A 6,000-nucleotide genomic window follows, 5' to 3' on the forward strand; every position below is an offset into this window, starting at 1 on the left:
GCCCCATAGAGCCTCATCAACACCTCCTTACTCTTATACGCTATTCCTCTTGAAATGAATGCCAACATAGCATTCGCTTTCCTTACCGCCAATCCAACTTGGTGGTTAACCTTTAGGGTATCCTGCACGAGGACCCCCAAGTCCCTTTGCACTTCCGATTTTTGAATTTTCTCCCCATCTAAATAATAATCTGCCCGATTATTTCTTCTTCCGAAATGTACAACCGTACATTTGTCAACATTGTATCTCATCTACCATTTCTTTGCCCACTCTCCTAAACTGACTAAGTCTCTCTGCAACCTTTCCGTTTCTTCAACATTTCCTGCTCCTCCACCTATCTTGGTGTCATCCGCAAACTTGGCCACAAAACCATTTAATCCATAATCCAAATCATCGATATACATCGTAAAAAGAAGCGGCCCCAACACCGACCCCTGCGGAGCACCACTAGTAACCGGCAACCAATCAGAATAGGATCCCTTTATTCCCACCCTTTGCTTTCTGCCTATCAGCCAATGCTCCACCCATTTCAATATCTTTCTTATAATTCCATGGGCTCTCATCTTATTAAGCAGCCTCATATGCGGCACCTTATCGAAGGCCTTTTGAAAATCCAAATACACAACATCCACAGCCTCTCCCTTGTCAATCTTATTTGAGATTACCTCAAAAAACTCCAATAAGTTAGTAAGGCAGGATCTTCCCTTCATGAAACCATGCTGGCTTCGGCCTATCTTGTCATGCACCTCGAGGTATTTCATAACCTCGTCCTTGAGGATTGACTCCAATATCTTTCCAACCACCGATGTCAGACTAATAGGTCTGTAATTTTCTTTTTGCTGCCTCCTTCCTTTCTTAAATAGCGGAACTACATTTGCGACCTTCCAGTCCTCCAGAACCATGCCAGAGTCTATTGATTCCTGGAAGATCATTTCCAGTGCTTCCACAATCTCCAAAGCCACCTCCTTCAGAACCCTTGGGTGCACCTCATCCGGGCCGGGAGACTTACCTATTCTTAGTCCACTTAGCTTCCCAAGCACTTTCTCTCTAATTATCTTGACTGTACCTAATTCTATTCCCTGATACCTCTGGCTATCAGGTATATTGCTCATGTCTTCCACTGTAAGACTTTTCAAAATACTCATTCAGTTCCTCCGCCATCTCTTTGTTATCCATTATAATTACTCCAGCATCATTTTCAATTGGTCCCGTATCTACCCTTGTCACTCTTTTACTCTTCATATATTTAAAAAAAACTCTTAGTATCCCTTTTTATGTTAATCGCCAACTTCCTTTCATAATTCATCTTTTCTCACCTAATGACTTTCTTAGTTTCTTTCTGTAAGTTTTTAAAGGTCTTTCAGTCCTCATTTTCCCCACTAATTTTTGCTTCCTTGTACGCCGTTTCTTTTGCTTTTATTTTTGCCTTAACCTCTCTCGTTAGCCACATTTGTGCCATTTTTCCATTCATGATTTTCTTTTTTCTTGGAATATATTTTTCCTGCATTTTCCTTATTTTTTTGTAGGAATTTCATCCAATTCTGCTCTGCCGTCCCTCCATTTAGTTTACTTTTCCAATTGACTTGGGCCAGTTCCTCTCTCATACGACTGTAATTTCCCCTGTTCCACTGAAATATCGATACACCTGATACCAGCTTCTCCTCTTCAAATTTGAAACTGAACTCAATCATATTATGATCACTGCTTCCAAGAGGTTCCTTTACCTCCAGCTCCCTAATCGGCTCAGGTTCATTACACAACACCCAATCCAAAACAGCCGATCCCCTGGTGGGCTTCTGGACAAGTTGTTCCAAAAAGCCATCCTGTAGGCATTCTACAAACTCCCACTCCTGAGATCCATTACCTTCCCGACTTTCCCAATCCACTTTCATATTAAAATCCCCCATAATTATCTTGACATTTTCCTTCCATGCTTTTTCTATTTCCAGCTGCAACTTGTAGTCCACATCCCGGCTGCTGTTTGGAGGCCTGAATATAACTGCTATTAGTGTCTTTTTACCCTTGCCATTTCTTAATTCTACCCATAAGGATTCTACCTCTTCTGATCCCATGTCCCTTCTTTCTATTGATTTGATATCGTTACTTACCACCAGGGCCACACCACCCTCTTTACCTACCTTCCTATCCTTCCTGTACACTGTGTATCCTGGGATATTCAGCTCCCAATCACATCCATCATTTAGCCATGACTCGGTGATGGCCACAATGTCATATCTTTTAACCTGCAGCTGTGCAGCAAGGTCATCCACTTTATTTCTAATGCTGCGTGCATTTAAGTACAGTACATTTAGATCGGTACCTGTTGCCACTTGTGCTATATATCTATTTTGCAGCAAATTATCCTGTATATTCACCGGCCTGTCCTTCTTACCATCTTTGCTGCACAGTATTTTTGACTTATTTCTATTTTCCGCTTCCTCGATCCTAACACCTTGGTTTCCTTCCCCTTGCCAACTTAGTTGATGGCAGAGGTGTTCTTAAAACATTGAACGTGGGTCTTCAGAGCAGCTTCTCCTGCATCTGCAGATGAAATGCAAGATGTCATGGGTGACTGCCTCTGCAAGAGCAGGGTCACACTCGCACTACAAACAGTAACGCCAGGAGCACCTCGGACCTCTTGCCCACCACATCTCTGTGAGCACCACTCACACCATTCCAACTCTTCCTTCACCTTGACCATCCACTCCAGCCATTCCACACAGTCCGGATCCGCAGTACCTAAGGGAAGGGGGCAGAGTACATACGTCAAGGACAATTTCTATCCCACTGTTATCTGACACTTTAATGGGCCTCTTGTATGATAAGATGGACCCTTGACCTCACAATGTGCCTCCTTATGATCTTGCACCTTATTCTTCCCCTGCACTGCACTTTTTCTGTGACTGTTACACTTTATTCTGCATTGTTATTGTTTTCCCATGTTCTAGATCAATGCACTGTGTAATAATATGATCTGTACAAAAGAATAAATCAAGGAAGATAGTGCACCTGTGGCTGACAAGAGAAATTAGGGATAGTATCAATTCCAAAGAAGAAGCATACAAATTAGCCAGAGAAAGTGGCTCACCTGAGGACTGGGAGAAATTCAGAGTTCAGCAGAGGAGGACAAAGGGCTTAATTAGGAAGGGGAAAAAAGATTATGAGAGAAAACTGGCAGGGAACATAAAAACAGACTGTAAAAGCTTTTATAGATATGTAAAAAGGAAAAGACTGGTAAAGACAAATGTAGGTCCCCTGCAGACAGAAACAGGTGAATTGATTATGGGGAGCAAGGACATGGCAGACCAATTGAATAATTACTTTGGTTCTGTCTTCACTAAGGAGGACATAAATAATCTTCCAGAAATAGTAGGGGACAGAGGGTCCAGTGAGATGGAGGAACTGAGCGAAATACATGTTAGTAGGGAAGTGGTGTTAGGTAAATTGAAGGGATTGAAGGCAGATAAATCCCCAAGGCCAGATGGTCTGCATCCTAGAGTGCTTAAGGAAGTAGCCCAAGAAATAGTGGATGCATTAGTGATAATTTTTCAAAACTTGTTAGATTCTGGACTAGTTCCTGAGGATTGGAGGGTGGCTAATGTAACTCCACTTTTTAAAAAAGGAGGGAGAGAGAAACCAGGGAATTATAGACCAGTTAGCCTAACGTCGGTGGTGGGGAAACTGCTGGAGTCAGTTATCAAAGGTGTGATAACAGCACATTTGGAAAGCGGTGAAATGATCGGACAAAGTCAGCATGGATTTGTGAAAGGAAAATCATGTCTGACGAATCTCATAGAATTTTTTGAGGATGTAACTAGTAGAGTGGATCGGGGAGAACCAGTGGATGTGGTATATTTGGGTTTTCAAAAGGCTTTTGACAAGGTCCCACACAGGAGATTAGTGTGCAAACTTAAAGCACACGGTATTGGGGGTAAGGTATTGGTGTGGGTGGAGAATTGGTTAGCAGACAGGAAGCAAAGAGTGGGAATAAACGGGAACTTTTCAGAATGGCAGGTGGTGACTAGTGGGGTACCGCAAGGCTCAGTGCTGGGACCCCAGTTGTTTACAATATATATTAATGACTTGGATGAGGGAATTAAATGCAGCATCTCCAAGTTTGCGGATGACACGAAGCTGGGCGGCAGTGTTAGCTGTGAGGAGGATGCTAAGAGGATGCAGGGTGACTTGGATAGGTTGGGTGAGTGGGCAAATTCATGGCAGATGCAATTTAATGTGGATAAATGTGAAGTTGTCCACTTTAGTGGCAAAAATAGGAAAACAGATTATTATCTGAATGGTGGCCGATTAGGAAAAGGGGAGGTGCAACGAGACCTGGGTGTCATTATACACCAGTCATTGAAAGTGGGCATGCAGGTACAGCAGGCGGTGAAAAAGGCAAATGGTATGCTGGCATTTATAGCGAGAGGATTCGAGTACAGGAGCAGGGAGGTACTACTGCAGTTGTACAAGGCCTTGGTGAGACCACACCTGGAGTATTGTGTGCAGTTTTGGTCCCCTAATCTGAGGAAAGACATCCTTGCCATAGAGGGAGTACAAAGAAGGTTCACCAGATTGATTCCTGGGATGGCAGGACTTTCATATGAAGAAAGACTGGATGAACTGGGCTTGTACTCGTTGGAATTTAGAAGATTGAGGGGGGATCTGATTGAAACGTATAAGATCCTAAAGGGATTGGACAGGCTAGATGCAGGAAGATTGTTCCCAATGTTGGGGAAGTCCAGAACGAGGGGCCACAGTTTGAGGATAGAGGGGAAGCCTTTTAGGACCGAGATGAGGAAAAACTTCTTCACACAGAGAGTGGTGAATCTGTGGAATTCTCTGCCACAGGAAACAGTTGAGGCCAGTTCATTGGCTATATTTAAGAGGGAGTTAGATATGGTCCTTGTGGCTACGGGGGTCAGGGGGTATGGAGGGAAGGCCGGGGCGGGGTTCTGAGTTGGATGATCAGCCATGATCATAATAAATGGCGGTGCAGACTCGAAGGGCCGAATAGCCTATTTTCTATGTTTCTATGTACGAACAGTATGCAAGGCAAGGTTTTCACTGTACTCGGTACATGTGACAATATTAGACCAATTCCATACCATTATCCATTGGACCAGTGGCAAATAACACGGCCTCTCTCTTCCCGAGGCTGACTGGCCACTGAGCCCAGTTCAAGCAGACCGATCTGAGGAGTAACTCGTGGGTCTGATCAGAAGATGGTGACATTGTCCATCAAGCGCCTGCACTTCCTGACATCAGCCTCTCCCATACCCCTCCCTCTTGATGAATTCAACAACACACACATGCACTAGTGGGGATTGGGCAAGCTTGCCTGACTCCAGGTTTGTTGGTGAAGCTTCCTGTTTTTCACCTGCAAATGCAGTCTGTACAGCAACTCCATTAAACACTCCTACACACAATTTCCATATAACAGATCTGACTGGAAAGCCAGGGTCCCCTGTGTAGGTTGACATGAATGGCAGAAAAATCACTGTACACCAAATGGAGTGACTCATCTTGGAATTAGGGAGAGCTAAAAGAATCATCAGAGGGAGCAGGTTAAATCTTAAACATTTTGAAGTCCTTAAAGCTGTTAAGATGTGATGATTCCTTACTGAAAAACAATGCTCATTGGTGTGGGAGGAGCAGAACTGAGAGGCAAAGGGGACCGGATGCAAGCAGGAAAAGGTCCAGAAGAGCAACAGATTTAGTAATAATAGCCTTAAACTGGATAAAAAGACAGTGAAGGCTATTGCACACAGCTCCTATTGCAGAAATCTGCTACCATCATTAGTAGACACAGCCAAGGCATGTGATCAATAGCCAATTCACTTTTACATTCAATTCTAATTGACTGAAGTATCACTTACCTATTATTTTTTTTCATCCTGGCACTAAGACTGAAAAGAGGTTCCTGATTTTCCCAGAGCAAAAGAGGTTGGCTAGGTGTTCAAACAGCCGGGCCCAAAGTCCAGTGTGTCAACCCAGAGAGCA

The sequence above is a fragment of the Mobula birostris genome, chromosome 11, assembly GCF_030028105.1.
Source record: "Mobula birostris isolate sMobBir1 chromosome 11, sMobBir1.hap1, whole genome shotgun sequence".
Lineage (NCBI taxonomy): Eukaryota > Metazoa > Chordata > Chondrichthyes > Myliobatiformes > Myliobatidae > Mobula > Mobula birostris.